This window comes from Elaeis guineensis, chromosome 7 (genome assembly GCF_000442705.2).
Source record: "Elaeis guineensis isolate ETL-2024a chromosome 7, EG11, whole genome shotgun sequence".
Classification (NCBI taxonomy): Eukaryota; Viridiplantae; Streptophyta; class Magnoliopsida; order Arecales; family Arecaceae; genus Elaeis; species Elaeis guineensis.
The window spans coordinates 52,994,345-53,006,457 of record NC_025999.2 but is presented as its reverse complement, the minus strand read 5'-3'; positions in this window follow the sequence as shown (position 1 = coordinate 53,006,457).

Here is a 12,113-nt window from a genome sequence, read left to right as displayed (position 1 = left end):
GCAATATTTTTGCGCTCAGCAGGCCTAAATAAGTTGTAAAGTTTTTGTCAGTGGGTGCTTGGAACCTGTTGAAATGGCTTGAACGGTTCTAATTGTTTGAGACATGGTTGGGCTGTTGGTTGATTGTTTTATGGCCTGAGATATCCCTTTTGTTGTTCTTTCATACCATTTATTGAGGGAGGAAGAAAGAAGAAAGAAAGAGAAAACTATCACAAACAAATCAGTGGATTGTTCTCAAGTTTATTTTCATGGAAGAGCAAGTTTCACTGTAAGTGTGAGAGAGAAAATTAAATAAATATAAATAAAATTTATTATTTAATTTTTGTACAAAAATTTTTCAACAAGGAGTATTAAAATTTTTATAAAATTTTTTTGAAATCTTTTTTGAAGTATTTTTGCACGATAAGGATGTCACAGTTATCTTACACAGTAAATGACTTGTTAATCGAAATTATATAGGTTCTAGGATCTTCAAAACAGTATTTAGTAGGAGATCGTGTTTAAATCAAATTCAGAAATAATTTGGGTTGTCTGATTGCGATCGGTTTGCATAAGAGCCATTCGAACCTAAGTAAATTAGGAGTCCTCATCTGTTGGATTCTCATTGCATGCGATTTGGATCATCCAATCGTGTTTCGGTTTCTATTAGAGCTGTTCGAACCTGATCAAACCAAGAGTGTCCTCATCTATCGGATCCTCAACGTATGTGATTTGGATCGTCCGATCGTCTTCTGGTCCTCTATTCAAAGTTGAAAAATATAGTATCTGTCCGATCTTCATCGCATTCAATGCCAGCCATTCGATCGTGTACTCAGCTGCCATGGGATGGTGTCCAGATCACATCTCAGTCGCCTATTTGTGCCCATTGTCCCTATTATTGGATCGCACATTGAGCGATCCCCACTGTTTGATCCACCTATCACATGGTGGATCATGCCAAATCGCTGTCCATAGTGGACCGAGCGGGTTGGCACCGCGCTCGTGGGTCGTGCTCGCCTGAGCCGGCCCAGCGTGCTGCGTTGTCAGGCTTAGCCCATGTCATTGTCGATCTGTGCCAGCCTGTAGGTCCCATCTGATGGTTTGTGGGCCATACTATTTGTTTTCAGTCTTTTTTTACGTATATCTCCTCCGTTTGGACTTCGTGTGGACTGTTCTTAGGCTTGTTGGATTTCATTTGTTGTCCTGGATCTCATTCTAGATTTATTGTGGATCAAATCTCAAGATATTTTTCTCAATAATCTTTATCTTGATTATATTTGTCTTCTTCATCTCCAATCTCGATCAACACCACCTCTGCATAGATCGTCTGGTACCACTTATCCATGATAACCAGGCTCTGATATCAATTATTGTGCTTTGATACCATTTGTTGGGTAAGATTTAGTACCAGTTGTTGCAGCAGTAAGAAAAAAGAAACAAAACAAGAAACACAATCAAGCAAAAGGCTCGCCTCCACGGGGTATGCAAGCTTCATTATGAGAAAAGAGAATTTACAAGAAGAGGTCACACCCTCAACTCTCGTACACCAATCTTTCTTTTTTTCAACAAGAAGCACTCTCTTACAAAACTCTCTCGGAGACTCCACTGAAACGACTGTTGTTCACTGCCTGACAGTCTGCCTGAAATCCCTACTTCTGCTCTCTGTCAATGCCTATTTTCAGGATCTGCTGTCTGCTACCGAACTTTGCTCTCGGCTACTAGCGTCTCTCAGGTCTTTGCCGAACACACCACTCTCAGCTATCCATAGAGCCTCATAAAGGCCTTGGATCGAGTCTGGATCGGAGATAGAACTCTAATAGGACTCAAATCAACCACCTCACTATTAGATCAAGCCTGCAGCATCTCCAGACCGTCGGATCACGCATCCGCGCAATAAACAACACTGTAGACTGCCTTTAGACCGCGAGAATCATGGGGAAACAGCGCCTGGTCCATAATGGACCGCGCGAATCATCGGGGAAACACCACATGGCCGGTGGACCGAGGTAAACCGTGCGGGATCCCGTGGGCCGCACCCCCGTGAGGGTGTCTTGGGTCGAGCTTGCATGCGGGCTGCGCCCATGCTTGGGTGCGGGCTGCGTGGGCGCTTGGGCTCGCCTACATGGGCCGCACACGCCTGGGCCTGCCACGTGCTGGGCCGTGCCCTGCTGTTGGCCTGCGTGCCTGGATGGGCCGCACCCAGTCTACGGGTTAGCCCCTTCTGCAGGCTGTTCTTCACGTGGGCTCTTTTTTAGGCTTCTCCTTGGTGTGGACTTCACCTGTGGCTCCCTGTAGGTCGAATTCGAAGCATTTTTCTCAACACTTTTTATCCGGAATAACTAGTTTCAAATTCATCTCTCCAAGCATTCCTCCTGTCATCTTGCTGCCACAACTTGATTTAAGGGGTATCAACCAAGCACTCCAGCTTTTGTTTATCCTGAATTTGTCGTGCTTAATTAGAACGAGCCAAGGTAGTGCTAGGCTTGGCTTGTTAGACTTTGGCTTGCCTAAGTCTAAGATTATCTCTTTATGTCTGCATATGTGAATGTTTTGCGGATCAGTTTCATCCGTCCCTCATATTTCTGCGTGCGTGCACAGCGGTGGGTAAAATATGTGAATCTAAACTGTTGTATGTGGTATAATCTTTTGCATCCTTTGAATCCTAGATTATATTCATCGGTGTGCGCATGCCTACCAAACCACAATGTCGCAAAGGTAATTCTGTATATTGATACCGTGCGTACCTGCTGGTGCTCTTGTGCGCGTGTGCAGCCCATGTACAGCTGTGTGCTTCACATTCACTATAAAATTCAATAGCAGGGATTAAATTTGCAAATCTTAACTGTTGTTATGATGTAATCTTCATTTTTGATGCAGAAATTGCCATCAACATCTCAATTCACTTTGCTGGTCAACTAGAAAAAAAAAAAGATTTTAGAGTTTAAGCTGTAAGTTAAGATGTGGGTACAACATAATAACATGAAACTCAAGGGCGATATTGACATCACATACAATTCAAAATATAAATTGGAAAGGAATTATTAGTTGAACCACATCCATCAACTTTGATGGCCTCTTCTCCTGTGGGTCTTTTGAAAAGAACCTTCTTGTTTCTCCTCCAACACTCATTTCTTCTACCACGGTCGCTGTCTCCACCAAATTCTTCTACCCCAACTTCTTACCTCCTCTCTCCATCTTGGGAGCATCAGGGGCGCCTTACTCACCACCTTGGTGTCACCTTCTCCTCCGCCTTTCTCAACCCTAATGGCTAGCAGAAGTGCCACTACGAACTTGCCATTCTCCACTCTCCTTCTGCCACCATTGTTTGGTCCACCAACCTCACTGCCGCGCAAAAGACATGACCAAAAAAAATTAAATGATAGAAGAGGGAGAAAGAAAATAAAATAGAAGAGACAGAACATAAGATTTGTGGTTAGGTGGCTTTGAGTTTTTTCTTGATTGGGATTTCTATTGTGGATTCAATGATTCTTAGAGAGTTTGGATGGGTATTTAAAACTACCAATCATACCTACTTCATACATCTTCAAGACTATAATGTTAAAATATACAAACGTTACTTACATCTCCTCATATTCTACTCTCTTATCTCTTACAAAGTCTCCAATTATGAATATTCTCCTACGTTAAGCGCAATCACTTAATGATTTATTTGATCATGTCAAACTCCACAAAGCCAATATGATCAAACAAATACTTCTATTTTTATTTGATGCCTAGAATAATGAGAACTGTATATAATTAAAGAAGAAGAATAAAAAATATATCTTACATGATTATTTGTTTATTGCATCGAGGTCTATTTGGCCACTCAATTCAACGTCTCCTACTTGGCCAATTAGATCGAGATTATTATTGTTTAACACCTATTGACACAACATGCCCTTTAAATATTTTCAAAGTGACTGTTTTGGTTAATGGATCGGTTTTCATTTCTTTTAAAGACAGACTTCACTACAAGTTCATTCTTTTGAACTACATCAAAAGAATAATAATATTGATGATCTATATGCTTTTCTTCTGAAACAAATTCATCATTTTTTATGTTGCATATTATTGCTTGATTATCACACGTAATTCCTATAGGCTCATTGATTATTTGTTTAATATTTAGATTTATCAAAAAATCTTTTATCCAGATGGCTTCAGATGCTATATTACTACAAGTTATATATTGAACTTTCATGGTGCTTTTAGCTACAAGACTTTATTTTTTATTACACCAAGAAATAACTTCACCACCTAGGAGGAAAATATAACTTGATGTACACTTGCTATCATCTGTATTACCAAAAAGTTAGCATCAAAGTATCCAATAACTTTTAAATCTTTATCACTAATGTTATATGCCAGTTTATAATTTTTTGTTCCTACAATATATCTAAAAATTCTTTTAATAGCTGACCAACGTGCCTTATCTGGATTACTTTAAAATCTACTTATAAGACATATAGTAAAACTAAGATCAAATCTTGTACAAAGTATGACATACTTAGTGCTACCAATAACTTGAGCATATGGTTTATGCTGTATTTTATTTTTTTTCTTCATTAGATAGGCACATTTTCTTAGATAATTTTGTTTGCTTAAGAATGGGAGTATCCTTTTGATTGAAATTATCCATGTGAAATTTCTTTAAAATTTTATCAAGATATTGCTCTTGAGACAAATGAAGAGTTCTTGATTTTCTATCTCTAATAATTTGAATTCTCAATACATAGTATTGCTGCAAGGCTCTGGTGGAGTGCTGACATGACTAGAGCTAGATGCCGGTCAAGATCTGGGATATTAGAGGGCACGTACAAAGAAAGTCCACACTTGCTAAGGGTGTTCTGGTTGGGGATCCTTCGATGCTTAAGCTAGCCAGAGCTTTGAAAATAGTGAAGAGAAAATATAGCAAAGATGGAGTAAACTTGCTTTTCTTAGGGATCTCCTTCCTCTTTTATTTGAAGATTGAGTCCATAGGCTGCTAGCTAGAATCTGTTTGTTAGGCCTAACTCTGCATGTCGGTAGGCCACATTCTGGCTTTCATCATGAGAGAAATTTCTTCCATGCCTCTACATCGAAGTTGCTAGTCATGGATGTCAGGTGAAGACTTTACTTGTACGGCTGGTCATATGGGTGGTGTCTGGATTCATAGCTGGTATGATCTCACCACATCTTGTGTGTGCCTTTATGGAGGATTGGTCTCTGTTGGTGGGTCTCTTTAGTAATATATGCCCTCTACTCTCGAGTTTGAAGTAACTTTTAGACTTCAAGTGAAGGAAATAACTTCCTTGGTAGCTGGACCATTGACTTAACTCTTTGGTTGCATCTGTGTTATTGGCTTTGGGAAAGATTATCAAAAATTTAAGGATGCATTGTTTTTTGACTTGCACCATCTTTATTAGGAGTGGAGTCCGAGGAGTCACAGAACGATGTTCTTGAGAGAAGATATCTGAAGACTGCTCTAGGACCCACCTAGGACCTATCATGTGGTGAGTCAGGGTAAGTTCCAAAGCACGCTTCATGAGTTGTCCCATGCGGTTTGATTGGATAAGGGTGCAATGAAGGGCCATGCAGTCTGCCATTTCAGAGCTAGCCAAGTGGTGCAATCTGGCACTTTGAAGACTAGATCTGCACCATCGGTGGCCTATATAAATGGGCCACCCATTTGGTGGGGTCTCCTGCCATCTGACTATCAATTGCTCTTTCGTGGCTTGGTCATCAGAGAAAGGTTCTCCTTTCCTTGTCTGGTCATCATGATGCCATGCCATCAGTTGTTATGTCAGTTGTAAAGAAGAAAATGACCTCCAACCATGGAGAGTCATCATCAAAAAGGGTGAGAGTGCTTAACCTGAATTTTCAATTTTTGACTCCTAGCGGTCCTTGGTGGGGACTGGGTCGGTCGTAACCATGAGGCCGCATGTTGGTGTGTCAGGGTCATTCTAGGCTCCTCCTTCATCGAGCTAGGCCCCATCTTCCTTTGGAGGATCCATGAGATTCGGGGCGGGCCCTTATTTTCCAAGAGCAGCTAGGGGTTTATGGAGGCTACAATGGAGGCCTCCGCTGAGGCTAGGCTCTAATGCATCGATGGACTTTGAGGATGAACTCATCGAGATGTCCTTGGCTAGGTTCATCTAGGGCTTTGATGACTATAAGGCTCACCTAAGGAAGATGGTCTCTGTTGGGTATAAAATATCCCCAGTCGAAGTTTGCAAAAGGCCGACCCTTCTAGGGCTTTACCGACTTCCGACCTTGTGTGACGCCTTTCTGAACTCCCTCGATCCTACTCCGAACTTCTTCCGAATTTCGTCAATATCCGAGCTTCTCCGACGATAAGATTTCTACAGTAACCAGACTCCATCCAAGTTTTTACGACAGTCGATCGCCTTCCAGATTCCACCCGAGCTCCTGCGAGAGCCGAACTTCTACAGCAAGCAGTCTATTCCGAACTCCTACTGCAGGCGGTCTACTTCGGATATCTACTCTGGATTTTGGATGAGCTTCTACAACGGGGCAGGTTCCACCGGTCAGGTCACCACTCCGAGCTTTCACGACAACCGATCTTCGATCGAGCCTCTACAATAAGCGGCCTCCTTTTAGCCTTCTGCAAGAACCGGACTCCGTCCGAACTTCCATAGCGGATGGATTTTGGACGAGCTTCTACAACAGACGGGCTCCAGCAACTGAATTTCTACAACGATCGATTACCTCCGGTGTCTGTCGAACCTCCCCAGCCATCAACCTTCAATGACGTCAGCCGAACTTCAACAATGCCATCCAGACTTCCACAGGATCCCCAGACTCCTCCAGCGGATGAATCTCCCCAACGCCATCCAAAGCCCACCTCCAGCCGACCCTCCGTCAGATTCTTCATGAAATCGGACTTCCCCAACAGAAAGTCCCTGTCCGAGCTTCTATAGCAGACGGTTCCACCTACAGCATCAGTGCTCTAGACACCCAACAACAGTAGACCCATCACAACCTCGAAAACATCCGAGCTTCTCCTAGATCGATGAGATAGAGAGCCATTCCGCTCCATCAGACATCCCAGCCGAGCTTCAACCGACAGATCCGAACTCTCTAGCAAGTCACGACAATGGCGCTACCTTACCCCACACTCTGTAATGGATTTCACATGGCTCCACCACTCTTTGGCAAGCCACGACAAGGGTCACTACCCTACTCCACTCTCTGGCAAGTCACGACAACGGACACCACTCCACTCTTCGTAACAAACTCCACGTGGCCCTGAATGGCCCCTGACGCCACTACTCTCCGTAACAAACTCCGTGTGGCTCTGAACGGCCCACTACCAGGCGGTTACAGACGTCGCTGTCAATCAGTTACGCTCTCCGTCTATAAAAGGGAACCCTCAGATACGTTCTTCTCTAAGCTCTAAACTCTATCTCGAAACTCTGTTAAAATTTTTACTTGAGCACTCCATTTCTGTTGAAGCAAAGTGCTGACTTGAGCGTCGGAGGGTCTTGCCAGAGCACCCCAACTCCGATTTAGACTTCCCTTGCAGGTCCCGACGGTGGCCGCGGTCATCTCAGCTCCAGCTTCTCCGACTTCGACAGAATTCTGCATCAACAGAATTGATGCTAGAGGAAGGGTCTGTGTCTTCGTAGTACCCTTATTCTTAAAGGAGTGCTCAACGGGACTGTCTCCGGTCATCTTCTCTGACATCCTCTTCTCCTTCTTCTACTAGATCTCCACCTGATGCCTCCTGAAAGGCATCCACCAGGCGATCCACAGCCTCCGCGGCCAGATCTCAGCGAGCTCTGCAAGATCCGACCTCGTCTCCAGTTTTTCAGGCTCCTCCTTCTCCTCCGACAACGACAGTCGGCATGGAGCAGTTTGACTTGCTGGTTCAGTAGGTCAGAGGCCTCACCGAAGCAGTGCAGGCCATGCAGCAGCAGCAGCAACAGCCGCAGGCGTCAGTGCGATTGGAAAGAGCATCATCGGAGTTCCAAAATTCGATGGTAGGGTGGGCCACTTGGGCCAGTCACCCTGTCTTCCTCGGAAAGGAGAATCTGAGGGTGGAGAGCCCTCAGTCTGATCATGATTCCACCCCCGGAGGATTCCTACCTCCATTCTGTCAGAAGACCTTCGAAACTCGCAGTCGAGAGGACCTCCTGGATCAAAGGCTCCAGAAGATGAACCGATAGATCGAAGAGCTCCGCCACGCTCCCCCTGCTTATGGTGAGGACATCTGTACTGATCCTCCTTTCTCTCAAATGATCATGCAGGAACTGATCCCGCCAAACTTCAAGCTCTCCCAATTCGAAAGCTACGACGGGACCTCAGATCCGGTTGACCACCTAGAGGCCTTCTGGATAATGATGCTGCTCCATGGCGTGCCAGACGCCATCCTATGATGAGCTTTTCCATCCATCCTGAAGGGAGTAGCAAGGAACTGGTACTCGATGCTGAAGTCGGGTACTATCTTTTCCTTTGATCAGATGAGCCACCAGTTTGTGGCTCATTTTGTTAGCAGCTGGCATCCCCGAGAGGTTCGGAGTCCCTTATCAACATCAAGCAGAAGGAGGGAGAATCCATCCGAACCTATGTCAATCGATTTAACACCGCTGCATTGGAGGTCTGAAACTTGGATCAATCGATTGCAATGGCCACCCTAAAGAGCAGTCTTCAAATGAATGATCTTTTGTTCTCTCTGGAAAAGAAGTACCCCAGGGACTTCGCTGATTTATTGGCTCAGGCTGAAGGATATGCTCGAGCAGAGGAAGCCTTCAAGTTGATGGATGAGGAGGCCATGAAGGAGCAGCAGGCGGGTGGCTCCAGCAAGTCCGCAGTTGAAAAAAGGCCAAGTGAAGCTCGACCACGTTCTAGAACTCCTCCCGGATACAGGCGTGTCCAGACTCCTCCTCGAGTCGTAAGCAGAGGAGCTCGGACCGTAGAGTTCGACGGGGTCTCCCCCAGGAAGATTCCACAGCTACCCCCTCTCAATGCTCCAAAAGCCCAGGTGCTGATGGAGGTCAGGGAGTAGCTGCCGAGGCCGAAAGGATGCGCTCGCACCTCGGGAAGCACAACCCAAACAAATTCTGCCTCTATCATCGTGACCACGGCCACGACACGGAGGAGTGTATTCAGCTCCGAGATGAGATTGTGGAGCTCATCAGGTGGGGTCGGTTCGACAGATTCATTCGACACCGGCCTGAAGGTAGGGAGGATCGGTCGAGGGCCCTGCCACAACCGGAGCTGCCAAGAAGGGAAGAACAGCCTGGAGGTCAGCCTCCAATCGGGATCATCAACACCATCACTGGAGGGCCCCGGAGGGGAGCGGCCAGTGGATCGGTCGGATCGCTCAAGCGATAGAGAACTGAAAGATCTATAACCTTTACTGAAGAAGATGCCCGGGAGATCTAATTCTCCCATAATGATGCGGTTGTAGTTTCTTTAAATATTACTGATTATGATGTACGTCGCATTCTTGTTGATAGTGGAAGCTCGGCTGATGTTTTGTTTTACGATGCATTCTCAAAAATATCCATCCCTGATGGTCAGTTGGGGCCGATTGGCTCCCCGTTGGTAGGGTTCACTGGCGATGCTGTGCTAGTGGAGAGAGTAATAACTTTGACTGTAGTTGCAGGTCGGTATCCGAAGCAATCTAGAGCGCTAGTGGATTTCCTGGTAGTGAGGGCGCCGTCCTTCTACAACGCAATACTCGGCCGACCTGGCCTCAACGCCTCCGAGTTGTAGTATCGACCTACCATTTGAAATTGAAATTTCCTACTAGCCAGGAGGTCGGAGAAGTCAGAGGAGATCAAGCCCCGGCAAGACATTGCTATAATATAGCCCTACAAAGAAGTGGTCAGCCTGACCCCTGTCCGATTGATGGATTGGACACCCATGATGATCTGACTGAAGAATGGGGTGAGCCAATAGAAGATCTTGTCTCAATTCCTTTGAATGATGGGAATGAAGAGCACGTGGTGAAGATCGGCTCCAACTTGGGGAAAGAGGTGCGGACACAGCTTATCAATTTTCTACAAAAGAATGCGGATGTTTTTGCTTGAGCTCCGACGGACATGCCAGGGATCGATGCTGAAGTTATGGAACACTGTCTGGCTGTTGATCCCAAACACCGACCGACGAAGGAAAAAGTTCGAAGTCATGTACCGAAAAGACAAATGGCAATAGCTGAGGAAGTTGATAAACTCCTGAAAGCCGGGTTCATCAGAGAGGTCAACTATCCGAGCTGGGTTTCCAATGTGGTCTTGGTTAAGAAGGCGAACGGTAAATAGAGGATGTGTATAGACTTCAAAAAGTTGAATAAAGCCTGCCGAAGGACAGTTATCCTCTGCCCAAAATCGACCAATTAGTAGATGCAACCTTGGGCCACGAGCTTCTCACTTTCATGGATGCGTTCTCCGGCTACAATCAAATCAGGATGGTACAGAGGATGAAGTAAAAACTGCTTTTATTACTAACCGTGGCCTTTATTGTTACAGGGTCATGACTTTTGGCCTCAAAAATGCAGGGGCGACCTATCAACGGCTGGTAAACAAGATCTTCAAAGAGCAGATCGGCTGCAACATGGAGGTCTACGTGGACGATATGCTCATAAAAAGCAGATCCTCGATGAACCACGTCGCCGACCTTGAGGAGACCTTCAGCGCCCTCCGAAAATACAAGATGAAGCTGAACCTGAACCCATCCAAGTGCACTTTTGGAGTAACCTCAGGAAAATTCCTGGGCTTTTTGGTATCGGGGCGTGGGATCGAAGCAAATTCGAAAAAGATTCGCCCATTCAGAAAATGACCGCTCCGAAGTCAATAAAGGAAGTTCAGCCCTTACTGGGAGAGTAGCGGCTCTAAATCGCTTCGTCTCAAGATCGGCCGAGCGATGCCTACCTTTCTTTTAGACTCTCAAGCAGCCAAAGAACTTCTGTTGGACCACTGGATGTTAGCAAGCATTCGAAAAACTGAAGAACTACCTCGACTCATCTCCACTATTGGCAAAGCCCAAACCTGGAGAGGAGTTATTCCTGTATCTGGCGGTCTCCCCTGTGGCTCTCGCAGCAGTTCTGATTAAGGAAGAAGCAAAAATTCAACGGCTAATCTACTACATAAGCTGAGTATTGAGAAACATCGAAACCAGGTATACTAAGTTAGAGAAACTAACTTATGCCTTGTTGATTACAGCTCGAAGGCTCTGACCTTACTTTCAAGGGCACACCATAACACTACTCACTGACCAGCCGATCAAGGGGTTCTGCATCAAGCGGATGCCTCTGGGAGGATAGCGAAATGGGCAGTTGAGCTTATGAAGTTCGACATCGACTATCGACCTCGACCGACGATAAAAGTCCAGATATTAGTAGACTTCATGGTGGAATGCACTATCCCGGAGGAGGCCGAACTTGGACGAGATGAAGCCGACAACCCAGGGCTCCAGCCGAACTCCCCTGAAGAAAGAACAGATCTCCCTGATGGTTTTTGGGCCCTCTACGTGGACGTTCCTCCAACATGTCAGGCACAGGCACGGGCCTGATCTTGATCAATCCAGATGGAATTATCGTGGAGTATGCACTGCGCTTCGAATTTTCTGCAACAAATAACAGAGCAGAATATGAAGCTCTGATTGTAGGACTGAGGATCGCCAAAGAATTAGAAGTAGATCAGCTTCAAGCCTTCAGTGACTCTCAATTAGTAGTGGGACAGGTCAGTGAAAATTATGAAGCTCAGGAGGAAGTATGGCCAAATATCTCAAAAAGGTAAAGGAGATCATCTCTACCTTCGGCAGCTTCAACATCAGGCAGATCCCAAGGGCAGAAAATACCAGGGCCGACCTTCTCTCCAAGTTGGCTACACTGGCTCCGACTGAACTGCCTAAAGAAGTCTTCTTTGAAGTTTGAAGCACCCAAGTATGGAAGAATCACAGCTTGTGATAAAGATCAGCCATGAACCAGCTGGATCGACCCACTGGTTGCATACCTCAAGGATGGGGTTCTTCCTCCTGATGCAAAAGAAGCTCGGAAGCTCAGGAACCAAGCCTCTCGATATATCCTTTACGAAGGCAAGCTATACAAGAGGTCGTACTCTTTGCCCCTCCTGAAATGTCTCTGGCCTTCTGAAGCCGATTTGCCTTGAGGGAGGTACACGAGGGAG